Source organism: Parus major, chromosome 26, assembly GCF_001522545.3.
Source record: "Parus major isolate Abel chromosome 26, Parus_major1.1, whole genome shotgun sequence".
In the NCBI taxonomy this organism is placed as follows: Eukaryota; Metazoa; Chordata; class Aves; order Passeriformes; family Paridae; genus Parus; species Parus major.
Window position 1 is genome coordinate 1,779,268 of NC_031795.1, and position 10,341 is coordinate 1,789,608.

General features: G+C 57.3%; 1 long non-coding RNA gene across 1 annotated transcript; it reads left to right on the top strand.

Annotated features, from left to right (window-relative positions):
* Positions 1-4,309: 4,309 nt before the first annotated feature.
* On the top strand, positions 4,310-10,341 carry LOC107214855. Its single transcript, XR_004500303.1, has 3 exons — positions 4,310-4,457; positions 4,983-5,040; positions 9,329-10,341. It is a non-coding gene; the product is annotated as an uncharacterized LOC107214855 (long non-coding RNA).

Here is a 10,341-nt window from a genome sequence, read left to right on the forward strand (position 1 = left end):
ATGGATGATGGATGATGGATGATGGATGGATGATGGATGGATGATGGATGGATGGATGATGGATGGATGATGGATGGATGATGGATGGATGGAAAGAGGAGGATGAATCACAGAATCACCAGGTTGGACGAGACCTTCAAGATCATTGAGTCCAACTCAGCCCAAACACCTCAACCAAACCGAGTGCCACATCCAGTCCTTTTCTAAACGCCCCAGGGATGGTGACTGCACCACCTCCCCAGGCAGACCATTCCAGTGTTTTACCACTCTTCCCATGAAGAACTTTTTCCTGATGTCCAACCCAAATTTCCCTTGGCACAGCTTGAGGCTGTGTCCTCTCGTTGTGCCAGCGCTGCCTGGGAGCAGAGACCGACCCCAGCTGCCCACAGGCACCTTCAGGAGCTTGTAGAGAGCCATGAGGTCACCTCTGAGTGTCCTTTTCTCAAGGAAGAAGGCTGTGAACAAGCCAGGGTTGGGCAGGAGCTGAGCCCAGATGAATTTCAGCTTTGCTGGGCTTGAGGATGTTTCTGCTCTGAGATTTTTGGGTTTAAGGCCAAGGTGGTCCTGTGGGACACACGTTGTGTGGAGAACTTGTCCCTCAGGACTGGCCAAGCTCAGGAGGCCTTGGTCCTGCAGAGCAAACACTGCTTCTGGCCTTCTTGGAGCGGGAGCTGTGCCCAGCCAGCTCCATGTCCCTGGAGGAGTCCCCAAATCCAGCAGGGATCCTCATCCATGTCCACAGATGAGCCAAACCAACCCCAGCAGTGCCGGGAGGGCCCAGAGAGCGGAGTGGCTGCTCCTGGGGACAAATCCGTCATCGCAGTGGCCAAATCCACGCTGGGCCCCGTCCCCCAAGCAGCTGTGTCCCTCCATCCCCCGGCTCTGTGGGGGCCTGGAGGGACACAGAATTCCCAACTCCTGCCTTTCTCCACACCTTCTGCCAGCGGCGCCTGGTCTCCGGATCCCCGGTGCCCCTGTGCTCCGTCCCCGGCGTGACCTTCCTGACCCAACCCAAAGGTTTCCTTCGCTTCCTCCGTGCTCGGCCAAGGCTGATAAGGGGAACCAGAAACAGCTTTGACCTTTCAACCACAAATCCCCCTGTGAGGAGCCCAAGCTGTTCCACATCTCAAAGGCTCCTTGATAGGAAACAAAACCCCTGTGCTGCTGAACTTTTAAGGAATTTCACCCCTAAAAAAGTCTAAAGCACCCAAAAAAAAGCCCCCCCCGAGGAGCATGGGGTGGGTTTAACCCTGCTGAGGAGCAGGGCTGGCACATGTGGTGTGTAAGAGGCTGATCACTTGTCTGGAGTGTCGGTCCTGTGCTTCCTCCCCTTTTCTTTCCCATCTCTCCTTCCCTGTGGGCTGCTGTGCTCACCTCTGGACACCCACTGGTGGGGTGGAAAGGTTTTTGGGACACTTGGCACCTCCTTTGCTCTTCTCTGAGAGTGAGAGACCTCGATGATGCTGAGGTTTTTACCTCAGAGCCCTCGGTGTCCCTGTCCAAGGCAGGGGGGTGCAGCCGGGTGATTTTTGATGTCCCTTCCAACCCAAACCACTCTGTGATTCTGTAATTGCAGCAGATACACAACATGCTCCATCCTCCCTTTCCTTCCCATCCCAAAGTGGCACAGTCCAGCTCCAGGACATTCCCTGCTCCCTGCTCACACCCTCTGGGTCACGCTGTGATAGGAAGCTGATGGCTGGAGGTGTTGGAGCTCCCTAATTGCCTTGAGCAAGCTAATTGGTAGGAACACAACACAGGAGATGTGGTGGCTCAGCAAAGGGACTGTGCTCGGCTCCGAGGGGACAGGGCAGCACTCCTGTGTCCCAGGGGATGCTTGGCCCAGGTGAGTGGATGAAGGTTCTTGGGACCACACGTCCCTCACTTGGGCTGGAGGAGAGCTGTGTGCCCTGAAGCTTTCCCCAAACACATCCCACATCTTTCCATGACTCGGTCTTTTCCGGGGTGTTTATCAAGAACAACTCCCCAGCTGATGGAGAGCTCAAATCCCGAGGGATCAGGCCTCAGACACCAGCAGGTTCCCTCTATTGCCTCTGTTACTAACTCTGTGTTTTGTTGCTTAACCCCATTAATGGGATCTGAGCTGGTTCAAAGCCTCCACAGCAGCAGGGGGGAAAGCTCAGAGCAATAAGCGGAGGCGACCTCTGCCAAATTGGAGCAAGACTTGCCTTCCTCCTGCTGCCCAAACAGCCCACAGCATTTTCCCATTAAACCTCGGTGCCCAAAGTTATTGGGGAAGAAGAAAGAGCCAGGAGCAGCCCCTCCTGCATGGAACCAGGGTGAAAACCTTCTGGGTCTGGGGGTGAGGTCTCAGCAGCCAACCCTACACCTGGGAGAGGATGTTCCTGCGGGGATCACTCAGAGAGCCCAGAGCCCAGGATTTGAAGCCTATTGGAAAGTCCTCAACTCAGGTAATTTGGGGGCAAATGAGTGCTTTAGAGAGGTGTGTCTGGGAAAAAATTATGTTGTGGTTTGGGCACCACCTTCCCTGTGGGAAATGGGCAGAATGGGCCATTCTGGGTGAAAAGTGTTGATTTGTGATTTTCTTTTTTGTTTCTCCTCTTTCTGAACATCTTCAGTGGGGGTTCCCCACCCCAGCTCGGCTGTGCAGTACCCAAGAGCTGGAGGGAGGAGCTGGAACGTGGTGGAGGGAGCTGGGGATGGAACCCCTGGTGCTGAGCATGTGGGAGGGACACGGGACTCTGTGTTTGGGGTCTTGGGGGATCCTGTGGGGTCTGGGGGGGGGCTGTAAGAGGTGTTCTCCTTGGGGCAGAGGTTCTCAGAGCACAGACACCAAATTTCAGCCTTCAGGAAGCACCGTGTTTGGGTTTGGCACTGCTAATTTGGGTAACACAGATCCCAGCACGTCTTCTCCCAGGCTGATGGAATCACTCCATGAGCAGGATCTGACCTGCACCAACAACCCTCCTTCCCTCCCAACAGCATCTCTGCCGAGCCCCCCATCCTCCCCTGCTCTCCTGGCTCTTTTTGGGATGACATAGCTTAGGGAAGAGGAAACAGAGTCCCCCCTGCTGCCGGGGCCACGTGTGACCGCTGGGATGGGATTTAATGGGTCCCAGGCACGGCTCTCGCTGCCCCTTCCCTTCAGCTCACGGGGGGAACTAAAGGCAGTGACCTTGCCCCGGGCATGAGCCCAGCGAGGCTGTCCCGGCGCTGCCCCCCTCCCGCAGCAGCAGTCACGGCTGTTAGGGCAGCAGAGCGTCCCTCTGTGTGCCCGTGCTCCCCGAGGAGCTGCAAGGCTGATCCCAGCCCCTCAGCCCAGCCGGAGCCGCGCCTGGGGACCGGCAGCAGGATAAAGTTGCAGGAGGAAGGTTAATTGGCAGCAGGAGCGAGGAGGCTGCTGCAGCATCTTTGTTTTGCTCTCCATCCCTCCGGCACTGCCCGTCTGAGCAGCAGCAGCAGCGCAGGGGTACCAGGAATGGATTTTGGATTTTGGAGCATCCCCGGGGAGTGCTTTCCTGAGGGGGAAGGTGCAAAGGTGGCTCTGTGTCCCTCCAGCTTGCAGTAATTTCATTAACTTCTTTAATTCAGAGGCTCTGCACCAGGATTCACTGACCCTGTGGGGGCTGTGTGGTGTTCCAGGCTGAGATTCATCCTCTGATTCCAGCAGGGCTGGCTCCCAGCCCAGCCAGTTCCCTGGAATTGTCAGTTCACCTTTTCCCATGAAAACCACTTCTGGGCAAGGGCACAGCAGCTCACAGCTGGACAGGTTTTTCCTGGGAAGGAGTGAAGGTTCTATCCAGCCCCAAAAGAGGGATTTGCCCTTCCTGGGTGGGGGAGAAAGCATTTGTTAGAGGAAGAAAAATTCATCTGGAACCAGGTGCAGGAGCTGTGCACTGCTCTGAGATCCATCACCCCACCCTGGGGACAGCTGGGACACCTTGGTGGGGCTCCACGTGCTGCAGCCCCCTCTTCCCACGGGGGGCCCCCATCCCATCCCTGGCCCTTTGCTCCTCACCAAACTTGGCCTTTGGGATGGTGCTTTCTTCCAAGGCTTCTGCTGGCACCTGGAGGCAGAGCCCCTGATTGTTGTTTCAATAAATATGGAGCAGACAGGTGTGGTGGGGAGCAGCTCTCTCTGGAGGAGCTGGGTGGGCTGAGGAGACCCCAACAGAAGGAGCTCAGCCCCATCCTGAGGTGCTGCCACTCCCTGGCTCCTGGAAAATTGCTGCTCCTCCTGCTCGGTTCTTAGAGCAGAGGCTGAGGGTAACAGGACACAGGATTGGGACTTTGGGGGGTCTTGGGTGCTCTTACAAACATCTTTCCTTCTGTGTCCTGTCATAGCAGCCTGTAGAAGAGGACGAGGATGAGGATTTCTCCCTGCCATGGCTCCAGAGCCCAGCAGAGGCTCATGTTCTCCCCATTACCCTACTCCATGTCCCCATCCCAGGTGTGGTGATGGCAGAAGGTGGGAGGTGAGTGCTGTGCCCTCCCCAAACAAGCAATCCCTGGGGTAACCCCCGAAATTCCCCCCTGGAGTGCACCCCGATATGTTCTGTCCAGGTAGGGGAGCTCAGAGGGCCCTGGGCTCTGTGACTGTCCTGGCAGCTGCTGATCCAACCTCCCAACCCCATCCTGGCTCCCAGGGCCTCCCATCAGCCCCAATTTCCTGCAGACCCCGGTGATAAGAGTCTGATCCTCAGCCATGGAAATCCGATGCCCCGGTGTCAGGGAACACAGCTCCTGGGGGACCGGGGAAATCCGGCTGAGAATGAGCAGATCCTGCTGCTTTCCCTCCTTCCCATTGCAAAAAAATCCCTTTGGAGGATGGATGGGGTCTTAGTGCCGCTCACCAGGATTGTCCTGGGCTTCATCCCCCTGATCTGTGCTGGCAGTGCTGGATTCTGGGGGTTAAAAGCTTCCAGGTGCACCAGCACCCACTGAAGCACCCCAAAAATAACTGGGTGCTCACTATGAATTAATGCCATCTCTCTTTTCAGGCTGTGCTGTGGTTGCTGAATCCCAGGGACTCGTGGATCCCAGCTGCTGTCTGGGAAGGTGAGTCAGTTCCCAGCTCTCCCTTCCTTTGAGGTCTGTCCTGGCTGTGCCCCAAAGGAGGAAGTGAACCCCAAAATCTCCCTCCCAATCTGCTCTGGGGGCACCTCCTGGGCAGGTGGTGGGTCTGTGGGTTTTGTCTGATGAAGGGACTGGAGGGATACTGGTTTTACTGGACCTGGAGGGGATGTCTCTTACCACAGCAGCCCTGCAGCAATGCTCCCTGCCCAGCGAGGACTGGGATAATTCCAGCTCATTCACTGCCCTGTTTTCTCATCCTGGGGGTCCTCTGTCTGCCCTGTGTCATCCCTCTGCTCTGCTGGCCCTGGGGACTTTGTCCTCCCAGCCAGTCTTGAATTTGGGGTGGATTTCTCCCATTTCAGGTACCCACGTGCATTCTGACCTGAGCTGAACACATCTTCAGGTTCTGCTGTCTGTTTCCCAAGCAGGGATTGATTCAGCTCCAGGACTGCTGGTCCTGGGGGCCAAGGAGGGTCCTGAGGTAGGGAAACCAGACCTCTCTGAAAATCTGCTCTGCTTGGAGGTCTGTAAATCCAGATCTGATCCACACCCAGAAATTGCAGTAATTTAATGATTTCTAGATTGGTTCATCCCTGTGCCAGCCACTGCAGCGATTGAACTAAACTGATTTTCTTGGTGAATTCCTTGTTTGGGAGTGCTGGAATCCCCTGCTCTGCTGCCAGTCCACGGGGGCAGTTTAACCTCCCTGGGATGGCTGTTCCCGTGTGATCGTGCCTGGGTTTACGGGCTGGGTTTTATCCCAGAGAAACTCCAGGGTTTGTCTCGTCTCTTCCCTTTATAGCCCGGAGAACGTGATCCCCCATTCCGAGGGGACAGCTGGGGTCTGCACAGGGTCTGGAGGGGAATTTGCAGCCCCTAGAGAGGAATATCTGGGATCTGCATCAGGCTCAGGAATATTTGGGATCTGCATCAGGCTCGTGCTGCTGCCCGACAGAGCCCAGACGTGGGCCGGGCCCAGAGCCGAGCCCGCTGCGGGAGAAATCCTGACTAAGCAGCCAAGATCTTCAGTTTTTCCGCCCAAATAAAGTCTCAGCCAGAAAACGGGCGGTATCCAGGGCAACGGCGATGCCTCGGAGCTCGGGTGTGCTGGATCTGGGATCCCTCCGGAGCAGCCCTGGGCTGGGCTGGCTGCGGGCTCTGCTCGGCGGGGCTGGGAGAGGCTCGGAGGGTCCCCCGAGGCTGCGGACGCCCCCCGAGCCTCACCGAGATGCTCCAGTGCCATCTAGTGACATCTAGTGACATCTAGTGACATCTAGTGACATCGGGACCCGGCTGAGCCCGCCGGGTCCTCCCTGCTCCTCCCGGCCTGCGCAGCTCCCGGGGGCTGCAGCGATCTCCTGGGGAAAAGGAATTTCATTCCTTCCCTGCAGGGACGCAGCGTCCAAACACAACCTGAACATCTCCGAACCGGGCTGTAAAATCTTAAAAACTGTTTTCTTCCAAAGGAACCGATGGGAACGAGGTGTCCGTGCGGCTTTGGCTGTAAGTGTCCTATTTCCTCCGACACCTCGGACATCCAGAGCATCCCTTCTCTTCTCTCCCTCATTCATGCAGTTAAATTACTTAATGCATTTAACATAATTAACACGTCGCAATCCTAAACTGCGAGCAGCTGCCCAGCCCTGCGATTTCTCCTTCCAGCTGCCCATTAATGCCTCCCTCGGGGCGATTATAAAGCAGGAAAAGGCCACAAATCCCAGCCCTGCGCTGGAGGAAAAGGAAGGAGCAGGGCAGAGGGCTCGTGTGGATTAACACAACTCATCCACCGCAATCCCGCATTGCTCGGAGGCTGCTGAATCCCCGATTTACCCCGGTAATGCAGAGCGGCTCTCGGTGTAAAGCTGTGAGTGAGGCTGGAGCGTTGTCCCAGCCTCACTCACACCTTTGGAGGTGATTTGTTCTTTGCTCTCACTCCTCAGTTTTCCACGGGAATCGCGGTGAGGATGATACTGATCTGTGCGGCCTGTAATTACCTTTGCACATGCTAATTGTGTCGTTCGGAGCGGCAATTAGCCGGGGAAGCGACTTGGGCAGCGGGGCTGGCTCTCCCCGAGATCCCTCCCTGGCCCTGGGGAGCATCAGGCAGAGGCGCCCTCTGCATTTCCCGTGGCCCTTTCCTCCCCACCTTTTAATGCTTGTCTGATCCTCGGGTTTTATCCCGGCCGTGGCGGCTCCCTCGGGAACAGATCTGCGTTTCCAGCCCCCCTGGAGGTGCCAGACCCCTCCTGACCCGCAGGACCGCCCGTGTCCCATGAGCTCCGACCCTGCTCCCCGTGATCCACCTCGGATAAACCTCCCTGGGCCAACCAGCGGGAAGTTCCAAAGGGAAGGATGAGGCTGGGAGGGGAGGGCTGGGAGCAGGATTTGATCCAAGATTGAGGATCTGACTTCTTTCACCCACAGCTTTTCTCTGTTGGTGCTCTCAGCTTGTTGTGTTGAGTGATTTGAGTGAGTGATTTCTTTGGATGCATTTTCCCAGTTTTGCCTGGGAATCCTTCAGGCCAGCTTTCATTTTGGTCCATCAGGGACCCTCTGGCTCATCCCAAGCACAAGACACATTTTCACCTCCACATTCTCTTCACTGCCTTTGGGCTCTGACTTTCATTGCTGCCCTGCAGGTCCATCCTCACCTTTTGGCTTTATTGGGATAATTTTCCCCACTGGGCACTAACAGAGGCCCAAGCAGCTCCTGGCACCCAGCACTGGGTGAGAGCAGCTCTCTGGAGCTTTGGATTTCAGCATCAGCCTCTCCTAAGGAAGGAATTTGAACCCCAGGCACGGCACGTTTGTTCTGCTGGCAGCACCAATGTTTGTGAACACTCTGGTGAGGGATGTGCAGCTCTGCTGCTTGTCCAAACCCCTGGGCTTCCCAACCAGATCCCTCCTGCCAGCTCCCACCTCTGCCTGCCTTTCCCTCCGAGTCCCAAAGGCAGAAGTTTTGCAGGATCCAAGGTGTCCCCTGTGATGGGGAGCACAGGCAGCTCAGTGCTCCCAGTGTGGATTCTCAGGGAATGCCCCAGGGGTGCCAGGGTCCACAGCCCCCACTGGATTTTCCTGGGCTGTGTGGACACACGTGGCTGTGTTTTCCTGCCAGGACCGTCCCTGCTGTGCACAGTTCACAGGCTCTGCCTAATGGGGTCCATGATGGGGCTCGGCAGCTCCAGCCCAGGAAGGCTTGGGGGGTCTTGGGGAGCCTGGGGGCTCCCTGGGCCCAGCTCTAAATCAACACCAGCCCTGGGAGAGCGGGTGCTCCGTGCTGTGAGCCCAGCTGAGGAGCCCATGGCTTCTTGTGGTGAAGGAATAATTAACAGCTTGGGCTGCCCCCAACCCCAAGAAGGGGTAGAAGGGCTCTGGGGGGAACGGGGGCTCATTGTTATTGTTTATTTTATGGTTGGGCCGACACAAACACCTCATGGGCTGCAGCCCTTGTGCTGGGGGGGACCCCCAAACCCACCCAGCGTGGTGCAGCCTGGCAAGGGGGAGGTTCCTGGTCCAGTGGGAGAGCTCACACTCGGAAGGATGCCCAAATTTTTATTTTATATTTTGATTTTCATCCCTGCTTCTGCCCATTGGCAAAGGTGATTTTGGGGTGTGGGGACAGCAATGCTGCAGGAATGGGAACCCTGGGGGAGGGTTTTTGGGGGGTCACAGGTGCCAGGACAGCAATGGGGAGCACGAGGGAGATACTGGGGATGCCGATGGATCAGAAGAAGCTGCTGGAGGGAGCAGAGGGGTATTTATAGCCTGGAGCAGAGCTCAGCAGCCCCAGGTGCACTTCAAGCCCTGGAACTGAGGCATCCCTAAAAAGCTGTGAGGGATCGGGCATCTGCCTGCTGGAGCCTCTGCAGCTGCTCCAGGCAGCTTTTCCTTCCCCTGCTCCAGCCTGGCTCTGCCTGGGTCGGCTGCCGGAGATTCCCCGGCCCCGGGGGTGGTTCGGTGCTGGAGCCGGCCCTGGCAGGCGCCGCTCTCGCAGCTCAGCCCCGCAAAACGCGGCTCTCCCATCGCCCCTGGGCTGCTCGGGCTCATCCTGCCCCACTGCAGAGTGCTCCCTGCGGCCCAGGCTGCTGCTGGGAGCGCTTCCCCTGCAGAGGAGCCGAGGCAGCGGAGCTGAAGCGAGCCCGAGCAATTAAAAGCACCCGCAGCAGATGGTCGGTGCCGTCTGTCTCCCCGCCACCGCCTCCTCGCTCTTCCTCTCATTCTCTCTCCCGACTCTTCTTATTCTTCTATTTTGCTGATTTATCCCCCCCAGGACTTCCCAGCCAAGCGGGAGCCCCGCATTCTCCTGCACCCCCAGCCCCTTCAGCTGCTGAGGAATTCAGATGAGGACACAGCTCCGTACGAGGGGAAACTGAGGCACGGAGGAGGCTGGGACCTGCGGGTGCCACCCGACCCTCCTCTCGCAGCTGCAGAGATGCTGCCACGTGTTCTGTGCCCTTGGCTTCTGCTTGGAGCATCTTTTTGGAGGAGCTGTAAACTCTAGGTACCAAAGAGAAGGGAAGGATAAAACAGCCGTAAAAATCAGCCTGATTGAATGATTTATCCCGGCTCCCTCCGCACTCCCAAACTCTTCCCTTGACTCACAGCCTCCTTCCCCAGATCCTGGCTTGTATTTGGCCCCAGGGGTTAAATTTTCAGGTGGAAATTTAAATATAATTTTTCAGGCGCAGCCAAAACGGAGCCCCAGGTCTCTGCGAAGGCTTTTCAATCCCCTGTCCCAAACACGATCTCCCCCCGTTCCCCCCCAGCCCTGGGGACCCCCGTGTGGCCGCATTCCTCCTCGGTCCCTTTCTCAGCGGGGACTCAGCCGAGGTCGAGCCCTGCAGCGGGGACGATCCCGGCTTCAGAAGAAGCTGCATTGTTTCTTGGAGGGGTTGATTTCTCCTGCTGTTTGTCTCTGCGCCTCCTCCGGGCTCTCTTTGGCCGTGCCAGTTTTGTTGGATGCCCGAAGCTCCTCCCGGGTGGCAGCGGTTGATCCCGAGCCGGACAATGGGACGTGCTGCTGTCCTGGCTTTACTGGGATAAAATATCCCCCTCCCTGCGCCGGGGGATGCTGCGGGGGAGGGGATGGGGACGGACAGACGGACGCTGTCTGGGTGGATTCCCTCCAAAGGCTGATCTGGGTGGGCGTTTCCACTGGAAGATGCCCCGGGAGGTCGCTGAATGGCCGGGTTGGAGGAGCTGGGGGATGCCCCTGGGGGGGTTCCGGGGGGATCCTGAAGCTCTAAAGGATCTCGGATAGCGAGTAAAGTCCTGTTTGCTGAG